This window comes from Peromyscus leucopus, chromosome 4 (assembly GCF_004664715.2).
Source record: "Peromyscus leucopus breed LL Stock chromosome 4, UCI_PerLeu_2.1, whole genome shotgun sequence".
Classification (NCBI taxonomy): Eukaryota; Metazoa; Chordata; class Mammalia; order Rodentia; family Cricetidae; genus Peromyscus; species Peromyscus leucopus.
This window is the reverse complement of record NC_051066.1, coordinates 64,284,607-64,295,028: the sequence shown is the minus strand read 5'-3', so window position 1 is coordinate 64,295,028 and position 10,422 is coordinate 64,284,607.

The following is a 10,422-nucleotide window of genomic DNA, read 5'->3' as shown; positions in this document are numbered from 1 at the left end:
AGAGGACAGAGCATCCCTAGAGATGCCTGACACACTGTGGTCAGTATCTCCTGCCCACATGGTCTCTTGGTCTCCAAGGCTGATGCAATCTTTTAATTGTTTGCGGTGCTTGTTGCCAAAACCATTCCTACACTAACAGGCCTATTGTTTATAAATTCCCCAATGATGGATTCTAGCAGTCAACTGTTTTTGGCAAGAAGCTTCAGAGTTGGGCTACTGAAAATAACTCTTGCAAACAGGGCCCAATTACCCAAGCATAGCAAAAGATTCTCTGAGCTCATTATGTTGGCAGCCTTGGGTGATGTTTTAGTCTCCAGTGCCCTGCCTGGTCAAGATCTGTCATTAACACAGTTTACTTCTTTCCTTCCTCCCCATCGGTGAATCCATGCCAACACTGTTTTTACAATATCTGCTTCCTGAGATGACTTCCCCCGCTCCTTTCATACAGAGCATGGCCACCCTTATTCAAAACCTAGGTGTTCCTAGGAAGTTCTTATATTTATATTCAAGGTACCTAAGAACATTTTGTGATTTGTACAAATTTTTTCTTAAACTTGAGATCTTATTGCAGGCCTCTAAGTAGGAATATACTGAGGCTTTGCCTCAGCCAATTCCTAATCTCGACTTCAACATTTGCCTCAGCCAATTACTAAACTTGACTTCAACATTTGACAGGTTGAAATTGAAATGCTTACATGACTGTTATTTCTTATGCCTCTACACTTCAACAATACAACTGCACATGTTACTATCACTTCCATGCTTCACAATGGTACTATTACCACTAGTCACAGATATTTGATTTGTTGTCAATCTATAAATATGTATTCTCCAAATTTTATGAACAGCCTGCTTGTAATCAATGTGATTTTATATCAAACATTAACTAGATTGATATTCTAGTAATAATAATAGTAAACAACTTGTTTTTCAACATTTAAGCATAATCAAAACATAACTGTACCTTACATTGAATCATATCAAGGTCAAACATGAACAGGGTCAACAGCAAACTAAAATTACACAAGCTTCCCTCACTTCAGTTTTAAAACAATACCATGTTGAAAAGCAATGGATACTGTTTTATGCTCCTTTCACAAGCTAATTAATAAAATGTCCTAGTGAGAGAAGGACAGTATTGTGATACTGGACTGTGTTAAAGTTTAGATCCGGAATGTCCTCTAGAATGCCTGTGCTAAAGGTTGATCATCAGCCTGTGAAACTAATGGGGAATGACAGAACTTTCAGGTGGTAATTCTATGTTCTAGAAGGAATTTGGTTCATATATGTGTACCCTTGAGTAAATATTGGGTCCCTGCCTCTCTTCATGATCCAAGAATAAATAATCCCTTTCTATTCATGCTTTCAACATAATTTACTGTTCTGCTACATGCCCTAAGCAACTGATCCAGGGAAACATGAAGTGAAACCTATAAAACTGTAAATCATTGTAAACCATTCCTTTGTTTAAATTGTTTACCTTGGGCATTTTGTGAATGTAATATAAATTTTACTAACATATATCCTTACCCAATTATATGCATGTGCAGACACATACAATCCCTTAAGGGATATAAAATTAATGCTATATTAATATTTTTGATTTGCTTTATGTAAAGAATGAGAGACTATTATTATATTAAATACTATATTATTATTGTACTATGAGACTATTGAAAGGAGACTATTATTTCTCCAATAATATTATATAAAAATGTTTCCAGGGTGGGCTAGAGAAAAGAAAGAAGATAAAGAAAAGTCTTGGGTCATATACAAGGGACATACCTAAACATAAAGAAGGCAGGCTACACCAAGCCTACACCCTACATCAAATTAAATGGAGAGAAACTCAAAGACATTCCACTGAAATCAGGAACAAGATAAGATTGTCTACTCTCTACATGTATATTCAATATAATACTTGATGTTTTAGGTAGATCAATAAGTCAACTAAAGAAGATTAAGGGGATACAAAAGGGAAAGGAGGAAGTCAAAGTGTTGTTATTTGTAGACAATATGATTGCATATAAGTTACCTGAGAAATTCTGCTAAGGAACTCCTACAGCTGATAAACACTTTCAGAAAAGTAGTTATATACAAGATTAACACTCAAAAATCAGTAGACCTCTTTTAGAGATGATAAACAGACTAAGAAAGAAATCAGGGAACCAGTAACTTTCACAATAACTTCAAATAACATTTAATGTTTGGGATAGCTCTAATAAAGCAAGATAAAGGCTTGTATATAGTAAAAACTTCAAGTCCTTGAAGAAAATATCAGAAGATGGAAATATTTCCCATGCTCATGGAACAGTAAGATTAGTATAGTAAAAATGGTCATCTACCAAATTAATCTACAGATTCAATGAAATTCCCATAAAAAATTACAACAAAAGTCTTCAGCGTTGAAAGGACTATTTTCATCTTCATATGGAAAAACACAAAATGCAGGGAAGCTAAAACAATCCTGAACAAAAAACAAACAACAACAAAACAAACAAACAAACATACAAAAACTACTAGAGGTATCAACATTCCTGATTCCAAGTTGTACTACAGAGCTATAGGATTACAAACAATATGGTATTCACATAAAAATAGATATGTTGATCAGTGGAATCAGATTGAAGATACAGACATAAACTAACACACCTATGGATTTCTGATTTTTGGTAAAGAAGCCAGAAACACACACTAGACAAAAGGTAGCACCTTCATCAAATAGTTCTGGTCAAACTAGATGTTTGTATGTAGAAGAATCCAGACAGATCCATACTTATCACCCTACATAAAACTCAAGTCCAAATAGATCAAAGACCTCAACATAAAACCAAATACACTGACACTGACAAAAGAGAAAGAGGGGGCAGAGCCTTGAAAACATTGGTACAGGAGACAACTTTATGAACAGAAGAACACTAATAGCTCAGACATTAAGATCAACAATTGATAAATAGGACCTCATGCAACTGAAACTCTCTCTAAGGCAAAGGACATCATTCAGACAAAGTGGCAGCCAACAAAATGGGAAATGAATTTTACCAACTCCATATCTGATAGCATACTAACATCTAAAATTTATAAAGAAAATTAGATATCAAAAAATCAAATAATCCAATTAAAAATGGTATACAGATCTAAACAGAGAATTCTCAGTAGAAGAAACTCAAATAGTTGAGAAAAATTAGTAATGTTCAATATCCTTGGCCATAAGGGAAATGCAACTCCAAACTGCTTTGAGATTCCACGTTATACCTGTAAAAATGACTAAAACATCAACACGAAAGACAGCATATGCTTGCAAGGATGTGGAATAAGGGACTCAGTATTCATATTGCTGGTGGTCATGCAAACTTGTACAGCCACTATGGAAATCGGTGTGACATTTTCTCAGAAGGTTGGGAATCTATCCTCAATCCAATTATACCACTCTTGGGCATATACCCTAAGGATATTCTATCCTTATGTATGAACCAGCAAATCTTCACTTGCTCACACGTGTTCACTGTAGTTTTATTCATAATAACCAGGCATTCCTAAACAGCCTAGATATTTCTAAACAGAAGAGTGGGTAAATAAATTGTGGAACACTTACACAATGGAGTATTACTCATCTGTTAAAAAGTGACATCATGAAATTTGCAGGCAAATGGATGGAAGTAGGAAAAATCATTCTAGTGAGATAACCCCGACCCAGAATGATAAATATGGTATGTATTCGATTACAAATGCATATTAGTCATTAAGTAAATGACAACCAAGTTTTTACAACCAAATGCATAATATCTGTGTACTTTATTTGAGGTTGACATTGGGTAGCCTCACCACTTTGATATCTGGGATTGGCCAAAATTCAGGTGACATCACAAGTGCCAGTGGGGATGAATATATGGGAAATACATTCACATTACAAGATAAAGATTTTTGAGTCATATGACATTCATATGACCTAGAAAGTTTCATTAGTCGGTGTCTTAGTTAGGGTTTCTATTGCTGTGAAGAGACACCATAACAATGCTATCTCTTATAAAGGAAAAACATTTAATTGCGGTGGTTTACATTTTCACAGCTTTAGTCCATTATCATCATGGTGGTAGGCAGGCAGACATGGTGCTAGAGAAAGAGCCCAGTGTCCTACATCTTGACGTGTAGGCAACAGGAAGGGGTCTTTATCACTGGGCATGGCTTGGTCATATTGAGACCTCAAAGTCTGCCTCCAAAGTGACACACTTCCTCCAACAAGACCACACCTACTCCAACAAGGCCACATCTCCAATTAATGCTAATCTTTTGGGGGGACATTTTCTTTCAAACTACCACATTCCACTCCTTGGACCACAAGGGCTTGTGTTGTTTATTATGCAGCACAATGTTATTCATTAAGCAGCACTGTTTACCATGTGAGAAAACCTATGAAGCACAACAAAACCCACTATAAGTGTTTATTAACAGAAGGGAATAGAAGGGGTTGCTTGGGCCTATTGAAAGATTATGCAGGAAGAGGGGTAGGGGTATGTGGGACCCACTTTTTTTGATTCTGCTGCACATGTGCATATGGGCTTACATAGCTATGCCATACATGCACATAGATTATATGATATGCAACGCACAGATTACACAGGATATAAGGCCCTGGGATGATTAATTGTCTTGTGAGTACATGTGCGGTCATGGGGAAGTGGCTAGAAATTCTATCATTCCAGACTCTTTGTTCTAGTAAAAATGATTGGTGAACAGGAATAGGGGTGCCATGTCTCCCAAAACTGCTTCCTGCTGACTCAGTTGGCGTTGGTTAACTCTTGGGGGGTAGGAAAGGGGAATGTTGAGGTAGCCAGACTTCCTAAGGTAGTGGGTTGTCCTCTGCTGCATTAGGAATCACCCATCCTCTTTTGCTGCTCAGGGCTCTGTGGCTGTTTGGGTCTGACAAGGTGCTGGCAAGGCAGGAGAGGAAGTTTAGAAAAAGTTTTATGTTGGTGGATTCCCCAAAGTGAGGAAGTGGGGTCCCAGGACCATGAAAGTTTGAATTATACTTGTCTGGAGTGGATCTGACCTGTCCAGGTGGACTCAAGCTGGCTCTGGAGCTCTGGAGAATTTTTAAACATGTTAAGAAACAGCCACAGGAAACTGGCAAGAGAAAGGAAATGTCAGAGCTAGTGGGCTGGGTGACTAGGAAGAGGAGAAAAGGTGTTGCTGATGAGTCTGGATTGAGGCAAATGGGGGGAGCAAATGAAATAAAAGCTCCTACCTTAGCTAGAAATTGTCTTCCCATTAGGGGTACAGGACAGGTTGGCACAACTAAAAGTGTGTGGGTGAGAGGGATACCCCTGAAAATAAAATTAAGTATATTTTCAGGGGTCTGGTGAAGTGGGTAAGGCTGTCACCCTACCCCAACAATAGGGAAACAAGGAGAGGTGGGACCCCAAATCTCCCTCAGGACTGAGTAAGTGGCTCACCTCAATACTGTAATGGCTATCCTGGGTTCCCTGTGAAAGATGGCTGTGGTCAGGCTGGGAATAGGGCACCTTCAATCCTTCCCCAACACCAAGTCTAGCAGATCAGCTGGAGGGTGGTCCTCATTTGATGTCCCCATACCACAAGGTTCATGGGGCCAGTCAGCTGACCAGTGTCCCTCTTGGTAGTATTTTAGATAAGGCCTTGTTGGTGGCCCATGATGGGCACAGCTTGCAAGAACACAGTTGCCCCCTCAACCACATTTAAAACAGGGACCTGGAGGCTTTCAGGATGCCGGTGGGAAAATGTGTGCCAGCATTTAGCAGTTCTGTTTATGGGCTTTCTCATCTCTCCCATGGTACACCATAAATGCCATCACTAGGATCTAGCTTTGAGGTCAGAGGCGCTCTCTCCAGATGCTTAAGTTTATCCCTGATGTCGGGGAAGTTCTGCTAGACAAAGTGGGTCATAAGGAGCTGTCTGCCCTTTGGGCTCTCAGCATCTCCTTATATTGAATTATGTTTTTTAGCTTTCCATAATTTACTGGTTTGAGGGTAGATTTATGAAAGCCTGCCAGGAGGCAGGTTATAAATTTATCCTTAGCTAGAGAGCCACCGGGAATATTATTATCCCAATGTAGGTCCTGATTGGGAACCACCTCAGACCCAGGTGGATGAGGAACTCTAGTTTGATGAACATCATCTGCATGTATCCCAGCCTGCTCCCAAACTCATCTGCACTCCTCAGGCAGTAGGTTATTAGAAATTGTCAGAGCATGTCAGCAGAAAAAAAGGAATCAAGAAAGGAAGGTTTAGAGCTTAGATAAAAGAAAGCTTGGATATAAGCTGGGAGAAGTTAGAAAATTCCTGTAAAATATTGGGGTCCAATGAGCTAGTAGGTGTCCATTTTTTTTTTTGTTATCTAAGGGATGTTTGGGCCATTTCTCAGAGGAGGAGTGGAACTGATAGGAGAAAGCCTTATTTCCCATGGCTGCAGCAGAGAGGAAAAAATAAAATAATTAAAAAAAATGTGATCCAAGTCTACAATCTCAGGCATCCCAAGGTCAAGTGAGGATCAATGATTGGCACTAATCACCAGCTTGACTAAGCACTAGCTTTGTCAAGATAAAAGGGTGAGAGCTATGGCCTGAAGACCCCCCAGGGGTCTGACAGCATTCAATGCTTCATCAAGCAAGAGGATGAAGCAGGGCATATGCTGCCAAAGGATGAAGCTGGAGGATGGGGGTCTGACAGTAAGAACAATATCTCAGACTGCAGTCATGATAATTATTTGGCAAAATATGATATTTTATTTGTATGTTAATAAAGTTTGCCTGGAAATCAAAGGTCATAGCTATAAACAGAAGTCAGGTGGTGGTAGCACATGCCCTTAATCCAATCACATGGCAAGCAGAGTCTCTGTGTTCAAGGACACAGCCAAGCATGGTGACAAGAGCCTTTAATCCCAGTACCTACCATAGAGACCTGGGGGTCTGTATAGATCTAGGCAGTGACAAGGAAGTCATGTGGCTGGGCTTAGAGCCAATGAGAAGGCAGAACAGGAAGGCAATAAAGACACAGGTCAGACAGGAAGAAACTCTCTCTGTGGAAGCTACTGAGTAGTGGTAAGCTAAGGCTAGTCATGGCTATTCGCTCTGATCTTTTTGGCTATTACCTCTGTATTTGGCTCTGTGTTTCTTATTTAATAAGACTGTTTAGAAATTTGTCTACACTTTTTCACAAATTTCAAGTTTAGATCGGCACAATCTTGCCATAAGGTCACCACTCCCTTTATTCCATGTTCCTACTAGTATGGCCCATTAAGCAGCACTTAAAGTGTCCAACTGCTTTTCTAATCCACAGTCCCAGGGTTCATATTCCTTCACGGAAAAGCATGGTCAGGCCTATAGCAACAATACCTCACTCCTGATACAATTTTCTGTCTTAGTTAGGGTTTCTATTTTTGTAAAGAGACACTATGACCATGACAACTCTTATAAAGGAAAAATATTTAACTGGAGTGCTTTATATTTTCAAAGCTTTAGTCCATTCTGACTGTGGTGTGACATGGTAGTATTCAGGTAGATACAGTACTGGCAAAGTAGCTGAGTGTCCTACATCTTGACTTGTGGGCAACAGGAAGTGGTTCATGTCACTGGGCATGGCTTGAGCATTCATGAGACATCAAAACCCACATCTACAGTGACACACTTCCTCCAACAAGACCAAACCTACTCCAACAAAGTCACACCTTCCATTAGTGCTACTTCCTTTGGGGGACATTTTCTTTCAAACCACCACATTCAGTTTCTTAGTTGGGGTTTCCATTGCTATAATGAAACATCATAATCAAAAAAGTAAGTTGGGAGGAAAGAGTTTAAATAAAACATACACTTCTATAGCACAATTTATTATCAAATGAAGTTAGGACAAGAGACAAAACTCAAACAAGGTAAGAACCTGAAGGTAGAAGCTGATTTAGAGGCCATGGAAGGATGCTGCTTATTGACTTGCTCCTCCTGGCTTACTGATCCTGCTTAGTTATAGAACCCAGGATCACCATCCCATGAATGGCACAAACAACAATGAGGTAGACCTTCCCCCATCAATCACTATATAAGATAATGTTTTACAGGTATGCCTTCAGCCTGATATTATGGAGACAGTTTCTTAATTAAGAATGGATGACTTTTTCTAGCTTCAAGCTGAGAAAAAAATTATCTAGTCAGTCAGGCTTGATCCTTTCCCAACAAAACGCTCTATGAGATACCATTCACTCTACAAGAACAAGGTCTTAATTCCAAGCCCAGAAACTACATAAGGAATCCAGAAATAATGGAATACTTATAATCACAGAGTTGTGGAATCAGAGACAGGCTAATTCCTAAGGCTCACTCACCAGCCAGCCTAACTAATTGAAATGTTCCTCACAAATGAGAGACAATGGCTCAACAAAACTAGAAGAATGACTCCTGATATACAATACAGAATGTTGACCTCTTCTCTTCATGAACATAAGCACACACTGAATATGCACAGCTGTAGATGTTTGTGCTTATGTGCAGGCATACACACACACACACACACACACACACACACACACACACACACACAAACACACATCTCGAATTCCTTTCATAGATTTGATTTACTAATGTGTTTCAGATGGTTGAGCCCATGCCTGGCATATACAAGGTGCTGGGTTATGTGCCAATGCTTCAAGAACAAGGCACAATGCCAAATGACTGAATCTTGGCACTTTGTAGATGGATACAGGATATCAAATTAAGGGCATAGTTAACTAAAACACTCAAAGAGAACCTAAGCTTCTGAGATATATTCTTTCTCTTGCTCTGTGTGTGTTTGTGTGTGTGTGTATGTATGTATATGTACGTGTATATACATACATAAATATTTAATATATGTTGAATACATATACATGTATAGTATATTCTAGAGATTTATATGTCCCTAGATTTTTTTTAATTTACACTTTAACATTGGAAATCATTTATTTAAATTAATTTTAATACTTACAGTAACAGCAATGAGCTAATTTAGTGTGAGCTCAAGAGATGTATTGTCCAAGAGCTAAAAATATGAGAATGGTTTTCATCATGTTATGGAGACTCACCTTAGGAAACAAAATGAAAACCTAAATCAGCAATTGTTATAGAAAGAATTTTGCCAAACCATGAACTAAACAAGTAAGAATGATAAGTACTGAGTAACCCTCCCTCAGCATTTGTTTATCCCTGAGAAGAGTATTAGGAATTCCTCTCCTTGTGCATCATTGGCAAATCTACGCAGTTGTGAGAGGATAAAACTATGTGCAAGTACTTGTTTTTAAGTTTGAATTTGACATAAATCTATATCCATCACTATACTCTGTTCTGAATAAGGTATTGTTGTTTTGTGTTTCAAAATGTGGATCCAAAGAATCATAAAACAATTGAACCAGAATTAGTTTTCCTCATTAGTACTCGTAATAAAGGGACTGATCAAGAGTAAAAATCATTGTTTGGAAGGAAAAAGACATCAAAAATCAAACCCTGTTAGGAGGAAGAAAGATGGAGCATAAAAATGGAGAGGGAAGCCCCATTAAAGTCCCCGTGCTTCTGTTATCCATGTGGTCATATGTAATACATAAGCACGTTTCAGATTGTTGTTTACACCCTAAACATAATCCCTCATGAAATCTTCCTTCCAAAAATTGATGAAAATTTATGCCACATACATTTTGAGGGAAAAATGTACTCTTTTACTTTGAACTGGCATGAAATATTAAGAAAAGAAAAAATGGATTTTTCAGTATTGTTTCCATATTATATGTTTAATTGGCATTTCATCTTTATTGATATAACAAGAGAAATTCATTTTTTTTCTGAAAAATACATTTATTTCAGAAACCACATGGCTGGCTGAGATTAATTAGACTCAACTAAGAGGTTGATATGTAATATGTGGCACAACTTTTTGGTTTTTGGTTCTCTGGCTACCTTGTTACTTTAGGAACTGGGGAAATCGGGTCCCTCCATTTTCATATGTTGCTAGTAAGGAGTTGCTTAAGTGTTCTCATTCTTGATACTTGAATAAAAATATCTTCCCCAATCAATTCCTGTACCAAATCAGTACAAAAGAGTATCTCACCTGTCAGTAGAGGAACACACACAATTGATTTAATCAAATTACATATCTCAATAAATTAAAGATTGTACTTACACTATGTAGTTGCTACTGATAATCCCACACTGAATGCTGGCACCCTATCACACAAAAATATCTACAGTTGAGGTTCTTTGAGGTCTTTCCTATTTGCCTGTCTTGAGCCCTGGTTATTTCCAGAAATCACTGAATTCTATAAAATGTTTTTCATTGTGCTTAGTGTAGAGTGAATGACAAATAACTAGATACATAAATTCCCTTTCAATTGTTCTAAAATTACTACAACATAAGGAAGCACAAATTTCAA